A 14,481-nucleotide genomic window follows, 5' to 3' on the forward strand; every position below is an offset into this window, starting at 1 on the left:
GACATGTTTTTTGCCCTTAGTGGAGTTTGGATGAAAAAGGTAAGAGAACTCCTGCTGGTGTGCTCAGTTTTAAAAGGCAAAAAATGATTAAAGGTAAGCATACTAGTCTGAAGCTCTAAAGATTCAGAAACACCCGCAAGAAACCCATGAACATTTCCTTAGGAATAACTCCGTTTGAAATGTGGGACTAACTAAACACAGATGGGGTTGAGATGATCAATGAAAATGTGGAGAAGATACAAAAGCACACATTTATTTATAAACATTGATTAAACCAGCATTAGTCATTTATTCAGCAGGTGATACTCATAGCCTCAGTTACCCCTCTGTAAAAATGGAAATCCAGCAAGGTGTAGTGGTTAAAGTATCAGAATAGGATCTGAAAGACCAAAATTTGAATCCCCACTCTGCTGTGGAAGCTTGCTGGCCTGTCACAACCTTTCAGCCTAACCTACCTCACAGGGTTATTGTGAAGATAAAATGGAGAAGAATGATATAAGTCATTGGGGAGAAAAGTAGGGTATAAATTAAGCAGATAAGTAAATAATAGTGGCTAGGTCACTCAGCTAATGTCACTGATAATTAAAACATTTAAATTTAGCATTGTGATGTCTCAGTTTGTCTCATCTTTACCATCTGGCAATTGCAAATTAGAACCTTCAAATGATACCAAAAATCCTGGTGCTTCACTTAGTATCATGTAATCTCAAAACTGTAATCCGTATAAAACTTATCAGCTGCAGCAAGTCACTGGGAAAATTTGCCAAAGACAGAAAATATTTATTTAAATAATCTCTATGATGCCCTTCCACTCAGAGAGGATCCTCAAGAAATGAAAGATAACATTCAAATATTAATTTTGAATATATATATATTCTATTGGCCATGCTGACAAAGGCTGATGGGAATTGTAGTTCCTGAACATCTGGAGAGCCGCAGGTTCCCTACCCCTGATATGTGTGTGTGTGTGTGTGTGTGTGTGTGTGTGTGTGTGTGTGTATATAAACATTTATAACCTGCCTTAACCATAACCCAGATACCAAATACTACACAGACACTTCATTCAAATGCCCTTTGAAATAAAAAGGTCCTAAAAGTTATTATCAAGACCTTCCAAGGGAGGGAGCTTTATTCAACACCACAAATATGTGTGGCAAATATGGAGAAGACACATGAGCAGAATTGTGACCACCCATGCCAGTCAGAGAAGCATTATTAACAAGCTGTGAGATCCAGAATGCAACTGGCATTCAGGTTTATCAGGCAAGAAATATTCAGATGCATGGGTCCCTCATTAAAATAGGTCTTAAAGGTTGTCACCAGCACTTATATTGGGACTCAGAAACTCAGAAGAAGACAGCGAATCTCTTTTCAAAAATAAGCCCCTTGAATGAAGTGACTTTTCTATGTTAACAATTTAAGACTAGCAGAACAGTTATGAAAAACAGAACAATGGCCCACAGATTGGATGTTACAGTGTGTGTGTATGGGTGGGATGGTGTCTTTCCTTGCCGGGAAACACCTTTAGACTAAGAATTTCCTGGAAAGTATCCTGATAACCCACCACCACCACTCAGGACCTCTGGACTGACCTGCTGAGAAGACCCTATTCCAGCCCGGTACTAGAGTGATAACAAAATAATTTATAACCAACCTGGTAGCACCCATGCAGTCTAACACCTGGGGAAGAGATTAAAAGAAATATCCCAGAGAAATAGGTTGTACTAAGTGAAGCCAAAAAGCATATTTATAAAAAGCTTTTTTGGCAACCCCCCCCCCCCCCCCACAAAAACAAGAAACAAAAGGGGAAGTATGATTGGATTCAAAAGGGGGTGGGAAAAGGCAAAATAAAAAATAGAGGGAAAAGCAACAACCCAAATGAAAATCAATATAGTTGTACTAAGCCAGGGGTCGGGAACCTTTGACATTCAAAGAGCCATTTGGACCCATTTTCCACGGGAAAGAAAACACATGGAGCCGCAAATACTTTTTGACATTTAAAATGAAGATAACAGTGCTTATTTTGTTTTTTTACCTTTACGCTTTGTACAAAACAGCTATAGTGTGTTGCTTGAAGAATCCATGAGCCAGCACCACTTTTCACTCCCCTCCAACCTATACGCTCCCCGTAGGAACCGGGCGCCTCTTTCTCTCCCCTCCCCTGCAGGGGAGGGGTTCCCACAAGCTCCCCGTACGAATGGGGAGCGCGCCGCGGCGACCCGGCCTGAGCCGGGCGCCTCTTTCTCTCCCCTCCCCTGCAGGGGAGGGGGTTCTGGCGCAAGCCCTCCCGATGCGTGACGAATGGGAGCGCGCCTTGCTGCGACTCCAGGCCTGAGCCGGGCGCCTCTTTCTCTCCCCTCCCCTGCAGAAAGGGGCAGCCACGCCGGGAGCCGCACCACAAGCGGCAAAGAGCCGTTTGTGGCTCGGGAGCCGCGGGTTCCCGACCTCTGCACTAAGCTAAGCACATTACCTATGTTGTAGTGGATCCTCAGAGCCTGCACAGAGTTCCATGTGGAAACAAGAAGTTGAAGGATTCCTTAACTCCTATCCAACTTCCTGTGGCCCCTGTGGGGTAGTGGTTAAGAGGAGGTGGACTCTAATCTAGAGAACTAAGGCCCTTTCCGCATGGGTGGAATATGACGGCCTGGGGACGGCAAAAACGCCGTCCCCAGGCCGCCATGTTCAGGTAGCGCAGCTGCAGCGCATGCTCACGCCGCCCTCATACGCTGCACTCGACAGGCGCGAAAGTCGAGGCGTGTTCCCAAACCATGCTTCCCAGTAGCGGTTTTTTGGGAGCATGCCGGCTTAGGAGCCACTGCGATCGCAGCGTTTTAACGGCAGCAGCTTCCAAGCGCCTCTGCAGGGGCTGACTTACACAGTCCCGCTGCTCCTCGGGTAGCGTCGCCAAGGCCTGGGGACACGCCCCCTTTGCCCTGCGACCCTGGAGCGGTCGCCAAGCAGGGTAGGGCGCGTGTCCCCTGGCTCCTCAGCTGACAGCGTGCTGGAGGCCCATGGGATCCGGTGGTAAAGTCATCCGGACGACGGCGCAATCCCTCTGCGCCGTCGTCCCAGCCGGTTCTGGGACCGTCCATGCCAGACGGTCCCAGCGTCGTTGGGTCAGCGTGGGTTACGCCGACCCAACCCCTTCCGCCTCCGTGCGGAAGGGGCCTCTGGCTCATTCCGCACATGCAGAATAATGCACTTTCAAACTGCTTTCAGTGCTCTTTGAAGCTGTGCGGAATGGCAAAATCCACTTGCAAACAGTTGTGAAAGTGGTTTGAAAACGCATTATTTTGCGTGTGCGGAAGGGGCCTAAGTTTGAATCCCCACTCCTCCACAGCAGCAGACTCTTATCTGGTGAATCAGATTTGTTTCCTCACTCCTACATTCCTGCTGGGTGACCTTGGACTAGTAGTCACAGTTCATTCAGAACTCTCTCAGCCCCACCTACCTCACAAGGTGTCTGCTATGGGGAGAGGAATGTAAAGGAGTTTGTAAGCTGCCTTGAGTCTCCTTACAGGAGAGAAAGGAAGGATATAAATCCAAATGTCTTCTTTTTCACTGAAAACTGAAGAGAAGAAAAAATGCCAGATGTACGGATATGGGATTGCACCTAAATCAGCCTCCTTTCTAAAACTGACAAGTGGATTTCTCCAATCCCACGCAGATCCCCATTTCTGATACCAGAGATTTATTTTACCAATCAGAGCCACCTTCACCAAGGACTGGTAATGGCTCTAAACTTCCATGACAGATACCTGGTCTGGTCTAAACCAGCTTGTCCTTTGTCCAAAAGGGATTAAGACTGACAGAATGATATGCCCAAATCTCAACAAGTTTTAGGATTTCTATCATGCTGGAAATATTCAATTTACATTCCAATTCCAAACAGGGAGACATCAAAGATAGCAGCAACTATCAGACCATCACATTTCTTGTGCAAGTAAAGTGATGCTCAAAATCTTACAATAAAGACTGTTACCATATATGAAATTAGAAGTGCCAGTTGTTCAAGCTGGATGCAGAAAACAAAGAGACACTAGAGATCATATTGCAAATTTACATTGGTTGCTGGAGCTTATAAGAGAATTTCAGAAAAAAATCAGCTTGCATTTCATAGATTGCAGCAAAGGTTTGACTATGAAGATCATGAAAAGCTATGGTTGGTTTTAAAAGAAATGGGTGTGCCAGAACATCTGATGGTTTTGATGCGCAACCAGTATGCTGGACAAGATGTATTTTATTTTCCTTCCTGTTCAGTCCGTATGTAATACATATCAAAAAGAAAACTGGATAAAATTTAGATGAAGACAATCTTGAACAATTAGTGGAAGCAACATTAACAACTAGTGGAAGGAACATTAATGATTTGAGATATGCAGATGACACCACATTACTAGCAGAAAATAGTGAAGAACTGAAACAACTCTTGATGAAAGTTAAAGCAGAAAATGCCAAAGCAGGATTACAGCTGAACATTAAGAACATCAAAAGTAACAATTACTGGGAAATTACACAACTTTAAGTTTGACTATTAAGAAACTGAAGTTGTTCAAGATTGTCTATTCCTTGGCTCCATCATGAATCAAAAGGGAGACTGCAGCTTAGCAATCAGGAGATTGAGATTGAAAAGGGCTGCCATGAAGGGGCTAGAAAGGATTCTTAAGCGTAAAGATGTTTCTGGGGGCCAAGATTATGATAATTTGTACCATAGTATTCCCTATTACTATGTATTGGGGTAAAAACTGGATAATGAAGAAAGCTGATAGAAAGTTGATTTGTTTGAAATGGGGTGTTGGAGGAGTTTTACAGATACTGTGGATCACCCAAAAGACAAATAAGTGGGTTCTAGATCAAATCAAGCATTCAGTGTCCCTAGAAGCTAAAATGACTAAACTGAAGCTATCTTACTTTGGTCACATTAAGGCCCCTTCCGCATGGAGGCGGAAGGGGTTGGGTCGGCGTAACCCACGCCGACCCGACGACGTTGGGACGACGGCGCAAAATTGCGCCGTCGTCCGGGCGACTTACCAGTCCTGCGGCACTCCGGCATGTTGCCGAGGCAAGGGTACACGCCCCCTGCCCTGCGCGGCCACTCCAGGGTCGCAGGGCAAAGGGGGCGTGTCCCCAGGCCTCGGTGACGCGCTGGAGGGCCGCGGGACTGGTAAGTTGCCCGGTGGGGCGAGGGGAAAGGCGCTTGGAAGCCGCTGCCATTTGCACGGCAGCGGCTCCAAGCCGGCGTTCCCAAAAAACCATGCTGGGGAAGCGTGGTTTGGGAACGCCGGCTTTGCACCGGTCGGGCGGTGCGAGGGCGGCGCGGCTGCGCTGCAGCTGCGCCCCCTGTGCAAATGGCGGCCTGGGGACGGCGTTTTTGCCGTCCCCAGGCCGCCATATTCCGCCCATGCGGAAAGGGCCTATGAGAAGACGAGTCACTGGAAAAGACCATAATGTTAGAAAAAGTTGAGAGCAACAAGAAAAGAGGAAGTACCAACCTGAGATGGACTGATTCTATAAAGGAAGCAATGGCCCTCAGTTCGCAAGAACGGATGGGCCCATCCCTAGACGTGTATGTTTATGTGTCTTTATGGAATTGTTTTATAATTTTACATTTTGCTTTTAATTGCTTGAATATTTGTAACGTTTGGCGCCTTGGGGGCCTTGGTTGGGTGGAATGGTAGCACAAAACCCTTTTAAATAAATATATATGTATAATATTTTATTTAGGTTTTTAGACCTACTTTTATCTCCAATGGGAGCCCAAATGGGCTTAAAGCATTATTCTTCCTGTCTCCATTTTATCCTCACAGCAGCCATGTAAGATAGGTTAGACAGAGAGTATCTGACTGGTTCAAGGTGATCCCAAAGTTTCCACGGCAGAATGGGGATTTGAACTTGGGTCTTCCAGATTCTTGTCTAACACTATAAGCAGTACAGTACACTGACTCTCACCATATGTGGCTTATTTCTCCATAGATCAGTGGTGGCGAACCTACGGCACGGGTGCCAGAGGTGGCACTCTTAGCCCTCTGTGTGGGCACGTGCAAACACATTCCCCGCCCCCCCACATCTAGGCTGGCCTGGGCTGCTGGGCTCGATTATTAGCATTAAACCTAAGACCTAGTTTTGTAGGTAACCCTGATAAGTTCTGTTAAACCCCACTGGTTTTCATGCGAAGAACTAAAACACGATCCTTTACCTGGGAGTAAGCTCGGTTGCTGGCAATGGGGCTTGCTTCTGAGTAAACCCTCCAAATTAAAGGGTGATTCACCCATTGAAGAGTTGCCGCGGTTGTTTCAAAGCAGAGCCACCAACTACCCACAGAAACTTACTCCCGAGTAGCATGCGCCATACCAACCGTTTTTTTCTAAACTAAAACCTCAGTATTCAGGTTAAATTGCCGTGTGGGCACTTTGTGATAAATAAGTGGGTTGTGGGTTGCAATTTGGGCACTCGGTCTCAAAAAGGTTCGCCATCACTGCCATAGATTGTTTAAAAAATCCAGTTTCAAATAAAGAACTGCTTTCAGTGCTTAATTTCAGGTTCAGTGAAAATTAAATTAAAGGATGGTTACTGTACAGTTGGGCCCCAGAGTCTGTTGGGGCAAATTTCATATTTCTTTGTACTATTGATCTTGTTTGAGTGCATACTTAACAAGTATGAGCTGTGCTCTGGAAGTAGAGACTTGTCACAGAAGCACAGTTCTTTGACTTTTATTCTAAAATGATGATGTCATGCTGTGCTGCTTCTCAAGTTTATTTCCTACCTCAATAAATATACCTAAAGACATCTGCATCAACATGTTACTGCACTCGCCCATGAAAGCGGAATCTACCATGTCCCTAGTTAGGGAGAAAGGATATTTCCTTAGTTAGAGATATTCCTTAGTTGCAATTTTTTTCTGCTCCTGTCTGCAGAGCCTATATATCAGATCGTGAAGCCTGATTCTCTGCTTAGTGTGCTGGTACTCTGAATAGTGGCACTCATGCAGAGACACGCCTTTCTTGTGCTGACGTCACGATCTGAAAAAGGGGAAGTCTGTTGCACTAACAGCAATGCCAAGATGAATGTTAATAGTCATTATTGTGCCACTGAATTTCTATCATTTTATAATCATAGTTATTTTATTTATTTATTTATTTATTGTTACAGCTTCTATACCGCCCCATCCCCGGAGGGCTCTGGGCGGTGTACAACAAAAAATATAAATAGACGAATTATAAAATCTTTAAAACAGCGATAACAATAGCAGTAAAAGTAATAATAGAGGCGTCCGACTAGCCCCATTTTTAAAATTCTCCCCAAAAAAGGGGGAGGAGGGTGATGAGTCACATTTGATAGTGGCCGAGATGAAAGGCCAGTTGGGGGGGGGGGGGCACCATTTCAGCGGCTGGTCTCTCCAAAGGCCCGGCGGAACAACTCCGTTTTACAGGCCCTGCGGAACTGATTGAGGTCCCGCAGGGCCTGAACAGCCGGAGGAAGGGTGTTCCACCAGGCCGGGGCCAGAGCCGTAAAGGCCCTGGCCCGCGTGGAGGCCAGCCGCATCATAGAGGGGCCAGGGACCACTAGAAGATTAGCCTCCACTGAGCGGAGAGGCCGTGCAGGGACATATGGGGTGATGCGGTCTCGAAGATACGAGGGTCCCAGGCCGCGTAAGGCCTTAAAGGTCAACACCAGCACCTTGAAGATGATCCGGAACTCTACTGGGAGCCAGTGCAGCTGGCGCAATACAGTGCTTAATGGGAGTCTGGGGTTCTAGGGTAGACTGAGTAAATCAGCGTCCCTTTTGCATGATAGATCAGTCTCTCAAAAATAAAAACAGTTAATGTAACCTAATCCAGTTTTTGTATTGTGTATTTTTGGAAGGGCACTGCACATCCTAGTATTCTAAATTGCACTTGCTCCGGTAACTTTTTAGGCATAGATTTAGGATTGGGGCGTTATGTGTTTGATTCTCTGACGTAAACCTCACTCGGATAACGGAATTAGGATACATGGGACAGAAGTCCTAACGAGTGATGTTAACAAGTAAGTAGCAACGCCAGCGATAGCAGCAAAACAAATTCGAACAGAATGGATTTCAAAGGCTGGGGCGTTAGATGGGGGAAGGAAAAGAGACAGGAGTTCCGCCTATCCCGGTGGAAGCCCCGCCCTTGGGCCACTTCCGCCTCCCCTGGTAACCAAAGCATCGAGTTGCCCCGCTCTCTTTCTCCACCTCAGGACCCCGCTCTCCAGACAAAGCTGTCTAAATCTGTGCCCGACTAGAGGGCTTTCCGACCTCATTAGAATCCGACCCGAATGGGCGGTCGGCTTGGAGGCTACAGAAGCTACATCGCCTCTGCCTTCTCCGCGTCTTTGTTTTTGACAGGCGACGGGCCTCGGTCCGGTGACTGCTTGACGCTTTGGGGCAGGCGACGCTTGAGGCACCTTAGGGGGCGGGGTCCTCGTCCTGAAGAGAGTTGAGGTAAGGAGGGAGGGGGGGAGGGCAAGAAGAAGCTGGCGGAGCCGCAGGAGCTGGGACCGATGTGGATGGCAGGCCGAGGTAACCGCCCCCTCCCGTGCTCGCCCTCCAACACCGGGGATGGACGGGGTGGGCGAAGGAGTGGTCCGTGGCAGCCGCGAGGGCTGGGGTGGGCCTAGTCGGGGCTGGAGTAGGGGAAATCTCTGACTTTCCCGGGGGAGAAAACGGGAAGGAGCAACGGGGGTGGGGGAGGTTCCACCTGTTCGGTTTTCCCCTCCCCCCCACCGGCCGTCCTCTCAAGGGCTATCTGCAAGGTGGGTGAGGGGGTGACCTTCTGTTACTTGGTCAGCCGTGTGTGTGCCCCCCCCCCCATACCCTGAGAGAGGGGGGGTTGGCTGCGTCTCTTAGCATCGCGTCTCCCGAAGGACCTGGAGTGTCCCGCCTGGATGTCAAGCTGGCAAAACTTTGTGTGTTTATATGGTCTCCAGCTGCGATGGGGGCGGGGGTTGACAGGAAGAGGAAGGACTGGGCTGTTGGACACGCGTGAAAGGGTGGGGGGGATCTTTGGGACTCTTGAATGTGACAGAAGTTGACCTGGAGGGGCGGAATCGTGGCACTGGGTTTTTGCGGGGGAATGAGTGGATGCGCTTCCAGCAGTTCACTGTTTCACTGTATATGGGCCTAAACTCAAGAGTGGACTGTAGAGCCTGTGAAAGTGAGTCCCGGGCGTCTTCAGTTGTCTTGATTTGTGAACGATTCCTTTTTTTAGGGGTCACCATGCCAAGTAAACTTGGCCTTGTGGATCCTCATAACAACAAGGCCGGGGACCTGTGAAGGTGGCCTTTCTACGGCTGTGCAGGGGTGTGCTAGTTTTTGTTTTGTGTTTGATTTTTTTCAGTAGTTTATGAAGGTGCTGGTTGTCTCGGCGTTTTCTTTTTCTATTTTTTTGTTCTTATTAGGGCATCCAAACTTCTTCCTACGTGCGTTTTCAAGTTTGGTGATTTGTCAACTGGCTCATTTTTTCGGAGTGTTTTGAGACATTTCTTCAGGAAAATTCTTACTTCTTGAACAGCCCTGGCTTTTAGCTAAGGGGGTTTGTCTGTCTGCTTTTTGATTGATTATATCTGCACTTCTTGTATGCTTGTTTGCGAGTAATTTTCATTTAGCATAACAGGGTGATGGTTTTTGGTAAATCAGCATCAGTAGTATTGAATTACAAAAGTGACTTATTTGTTTGCATGTGCCATCTTCCTTGTGCCAGTAGTAGCCAACTTTTTTGTCAAGCATGCCACACAGTAATTCAGGCACATATGTAGCCACTTATTGCTGAGCGTGATTTTGCTGATCTAGTCTACTGAGCTACGGAGCATTGTGTCCAAAGCAGACAAGATAGTTGGCTTGGATTGATTTTGGAGATAGGCTTTTGTTCTCCAACCAGAAGTGCTACAGACTCTCACATCTTGTTCCAATTATTTATTTACTTATCTTGTTTACACCCTGCCTTTTCTCTCCAGCGGGGCCCCAAAGTGGCTTACATAATTTTCTTCAGCTTGAGGAGTTTCCCCCAGAATTTAGGAACCAGACTTATTTTCAGCCTTCAGGGTTTTATATTGACCACGTTTTCTTGCTGTTGCTACCACAAGCTCTAATCTTAAACTCTTCACTGTTTCTTGACATTTTTAAAGCTATAATCAAAATGTAGAAGAGTCTAAATACATATGGGGGAACTCTGGTAGTCTTCACACCTAAAAGCTAACATCTATCCTTCATGTTGTTCAGCTTTGTACTCTGCTGCAAATCACCAGGGGTCACTCTGCTGCAAATCACCAGGGGTCACAGTAAAAATCACTGCTGAAAATGCTAGGTGCCACAGTGAAATTTAAGTGCCATGGTGTCCTGGCACCTGGCATTTGTTGGACCCTGCTAAAGAGCATTAAAATATGAACATTTGCCCCATGACAGGATTCTCCATTCACTGCAAGATGGCTAGGGTTTTTAATTTAAATGAAAGATAGTTGACTGGTCAACTAATAAGGCTTTTAAAGTATTACTTTGTTAAAAACCTATAATCTGGGAAGAGATTATGTTAACTGTAAACCCAAAATTATCTGTTGGGCAACAGTCAAGTTAACAGTTGCAGTCTATTGTTATGATGTGAATAGTACTGAATAAAGTGAATAGTTTTTGTATTTTCCTTTTAGTAGTTTATTTTGTACTGGGAAAAGGCCATACAAATAGAGCTGTACAAATACACAAAACTTGTATTATGAATATAAATATAAACTACTTTTGATTCATGTTAATTCAAAAGTAGCTGCTTGGATTTTGGTGCAGTTTGGATTTTCCAATAAACAATTATTACCCATTAATGTTTAAAACATCAAACAACTAACAGAGTAACTGCAGAAGTCAACATTTGGTTTGTGAATAATGTAAAGTGAGATGGAGAGTTTGACTGGTTCTGATATTTCTGTTCATGAGAAGCAAAAAGGACTTGTCAAATGTCATGACAATTTAAAAGGTGGGACACTACTTTGACTCAGGCATTATTGATTTGATGGGGTATTTGGTTGTTTAAACAATAGGCAGTCCATTAGCTGAGGTCTCAGAACTATCTTTACAGCTTATTCTGTGTTGTCCTCATAAGTGAGCCCTAAGCAATGGCACACAATGCTCTATTTATACCAGAGGGGCCTGTATGACCTAAGGAATGTATTTAGGTAAATAGAGCGTAGAACTCTGCTAAGTAGCCTATATTACAGGAGAAGGCAAGAGCACTCTCACTTTTGCAGTACAGCAAGAAAATTGGTGAAGGAATTCAGAAGCCTTTATATAACAAAATAGGAACATTATAATGTGTGTGGCATAGAAAGTGGCCATTTATGCATGCACTGCTTACTCCATGGCTGTTTGCTTTGCAGTGGTGTTTTCCCACTTTTTTGCTGATTCTCCTCCTTTAAAGTTTCCTAGCTGAGCTGATCCACCATTCTGCATCTGTTCCGGTTCCTTCTTCTTTCCATGCAACCTCCACTTTGGTAGACCATGTTAATCTTATGTCAATTTTTTTAAAAAAAGAAATCTTTTCCGGTAGTTTTGAAATGGTGGACGAGAGAGTGGGAGAAACTGATGCTGTGTGGGCAACGCAAGTGGTGAGGAGCAAGAAAACCCGAAGAAATCTTAATACACATTGATCTCCTTGAATTTCCTTTCAAAACTTTAACTGCTTTAACTTCAAAACTTTAATTGCTTTTGGAAACCGTGGGGATTTTCTGATCTGAGAACATGGTGGGTTCTGAAGAGGGGGAAACATGTGCGTAACTGAGAATCAAACCCAAGGGGAACATACGCTCAATGCAAAGGAGACCAAAAGTGCGCAAATGGCCAGTGTCTCTTACAATTAGATGCGATGTTTGTAAGCATTCCGAATAAGTGCTGCTTGAAAGTGCACATAAGACACGGTGTCTCCAGCTACTTGGTAGCTTGAATCTCAGTTACAACACAACACCTGATCAGGGCCCTCTGTTTCCCACCATATTCTTGTCTTTGATGAAAATGTCTTATATATTTTTTTCATTTTCCTATGTCTTGCTGGTTTTATCATCTGGTTTCAACGTAGGACAAAATGCTGTTTGCACTGAGTGGAAAAGCAAAACAGAGTTTTCAGAGCAGACTGCAGTCCCTGATGGTTTAAAATCATTGCTATTCTAACAAACTTTTGCACATTTTGAAAGCACAGACATAATGGAATTTATATTCCACTGGCCTTGAAGCTTGTTCGAAACCGGGTTTCGATTAACTTGGTGGACTTTCATTCTATTACACAGGACCTTTGTTTTGTACTACACAAGATTTTTATCAGTGTTATTGGGGTCTGTATTTAGATAGCTTGTGGTGCTGTTATGTTGTTTGTAGATTTGGACCCATACTTATAACAAGACCTCATCTGAAAGTAAACAACAATTGCCGTGAGCCTTCTATTGGGCTGCACTTACACTCTGCAGTTTTACTTTCTCTAACTTGGTCACCCTTCTAAAGGACAGTAACTGACATTCCTTTATACAAATAATGAATGTGCAGGTCACCATAGTTTGATTTTTCCCCCTAAAGCTAGTCTACACCTGGCTGATGATTGCCGGTAATATAATGGCTTAAAATACCACATTTTGGCATTGCCATATTTGTTCTAGAATTGTGAAAAATGTCAGATGTAGTGTGAGGTTTTGAGGAAGGGGGTTCTGGCAGGTAGTAGGTAATTTCTTCTTGGGCTCCAAATATATTCCATTTAACTTTAATGCTAAAGTGAGCTGCATCTATAATAAGCATTTTGTAGGCTCTAAATCTTTATTCTGTAAAGCTTTGTAACAGAGTTTGCAGCGTGAAAAACTAAATGCAAAGACTGAAGCCACTATCCTAGTCTTAAAAAGTAATAACCATCCTACAGAAGATGTTGAGTTCAAAATTAATGTTTACAGTTCATAGGGAAAAATGCATGTCACATGGCTTGGAAGAGAGGTTTTTTTATTATTGGTAAAATTGGACATGCTTTTAAATAAAGCTGTTTCCAGTTGTTGCTTAAACAGTTTCTGTCTGGTTGAACCTGGATGTTTGCAAGATCCATGGTTTGTATTAGTAGCTAACATCAGAAAGTCTTATATTTAATGAATTTTCAAAAAATTATGGTTAAAGTAATAATATTGGCCATGTTAATTAGGCTCTATTTTTTAACCCTCCTGTTACTTTTTTTTGTTGTCAGATAAAAATACCTTGTAACAAATATTTTTGAATGTTTCTTTCATAATTTTGTTTTGTGTTTGTGATCATTGAGGGTGCCCCAGTTGGCTGAAACTCATATGGTTCTGTATTGGATGTTTGCAAGTGTATCATCGCTTTGGGTTGAGATCTTTGTAGCAGTTTATACTGATGATTTTATATGTAGTCTGATTCCAGGCCCGGTGTTTTTAACAAACCTATTGTCCACCATGTAATAAATATTATTATTTTGTTATGGATTTCACAGTTTCCAGTTCAACCCTTGAGGCTCCTTGTATTTTTTGAGTCCCCCCTCCCTTTTTTGTTGCTTAATTGAACCTGAATAACACCATTAACGGCAGGCAAATATCTGTTTTCAAATTCAGAATGTAATAAAACAAGTGCGCATATTTCGTGTCGGATGAAATTTTAATTTAACACCTAAATTGTGTAAAGAATCAGTTTCTGTGCAATTGAACAAAGATTCCCAAATATAGTAAGTAGGCAATAATAGTTTTTATCTTAAAAGGGAGATTATGCAATAATCTTTAAAGGGGTTTATTGAAGTTTGCTTAATTGTTTGCACATTTTTCTTCTTTAGTCCCATCAATATATGAGTATACTTGAAGATAATGGTTAGCTTTAAGGAGCTGATCAAAAGTGTATTGTTTATTGGAGATCACCAGCATATATATTTGAAAGTAGTTATATGTATAATTTTCATAAACATTGTGGATAAAAGGCTATAATTGTATTCAGCAATATTCTTATTCACAAATTAATCTTTTGAACACTGTTTCTGAGTCTCTGAATGTCTTTGTAACAGAAATTTAAGATCATCAACAGTTAATTTATGCTCATTCTATGCATAACAATTTACCCCATAGCATTCTGATATTTATTTGTTTGTTTGTTTATTTATTACTCTTTTATACTGCCCTCCCCCAAAGGGCTCAGGGTGGTATACATTAATTCCAATAATTCCAATAAAATCAGTAAAACCAGTTTAAAATTCTCAGTATAACAACTTATACAAACACCCAAGGCGACTTATACCCTTCCATCCCGCACCCTACCCACGGGAGGCCTAGGTGGTACGAGGGTCTGATGGCTAACCCGGCTGGCCAAAAGCCTGGTGGTGATATGAAGGTGATATGAAGGACTGGATATATATGCAGGTGATATGAAGGACTGGAACATAGTTCTTGTTTTTGCTGCCCTTTTTTTGAACAATTAAGATTTCTGGGTTTTTTTCTAAGTTAAGATGAAGCCTA

The 14,481-nt window shown here is 43.8% G+C and overlaps 1 protein-coding gene and 1 long non-coding RNA gene across 5 annotated transcripts in view; one reads left to right on the top strand and one right to left on the bottom strand.

Moving 5' to 3' along the window:
* Positions 1–1,984: 1,984 nt before the first annotated feature.
* On the bottom strand, positions 1,985–2,355 carry LOC125435028. The gene is made up of 2 exons (XR_007244847.1): positions 2,325–2,355; positions 1,985–2,122 (listed from the first exon to the last, which is right to left on the bottom strand). It is a non-coding gene; the product is annotated as an uncharacterized LOC125435028 (long non-coding RNA).
* A 6,060-nt stretch (positions 2,356–8,415) lies between these two features.
* The window catches only part of UPF2 (UPF2 regulator of nonsense mediated mRNA decay), a 53,594-nt gene continuing 47,528 nt past the window's right edge, over positions 8,416–14,481 (top strand). For 3 of the 4 annotated variants that reach the window (XM_048499989.1, XM_048499991.1, XM_048499992.1), the window contains exon 1: positions 8,416–8,539. The gene's annotated coding sequence lies outside the window, so the exon portion shown is untranslated. Of the gene's footprint in view, positions 8,540–8,659; positions 8,773–14,481 lie in introns of those variants that run through there. The other variant, XM_048499990.1, reaches the window with a different exon arrangement.

This window comes from Sphaerodactylus townsendi, linkage group LG06, assembly GCF_021028975.2.
Source record: "Sphaerodactylus townsendi isolate TG3544 linkage group LG06, MPM_Stown_v2.3, whole genome shotgun sequence".
Classification (NCBI taxonomy): Eukaryota; Metazoa; Chordata; class Lepidosauria; order Squamata; family Sphaerodactylidae; genus Sphaerodactylus; species Sphaerodactylus townsendi.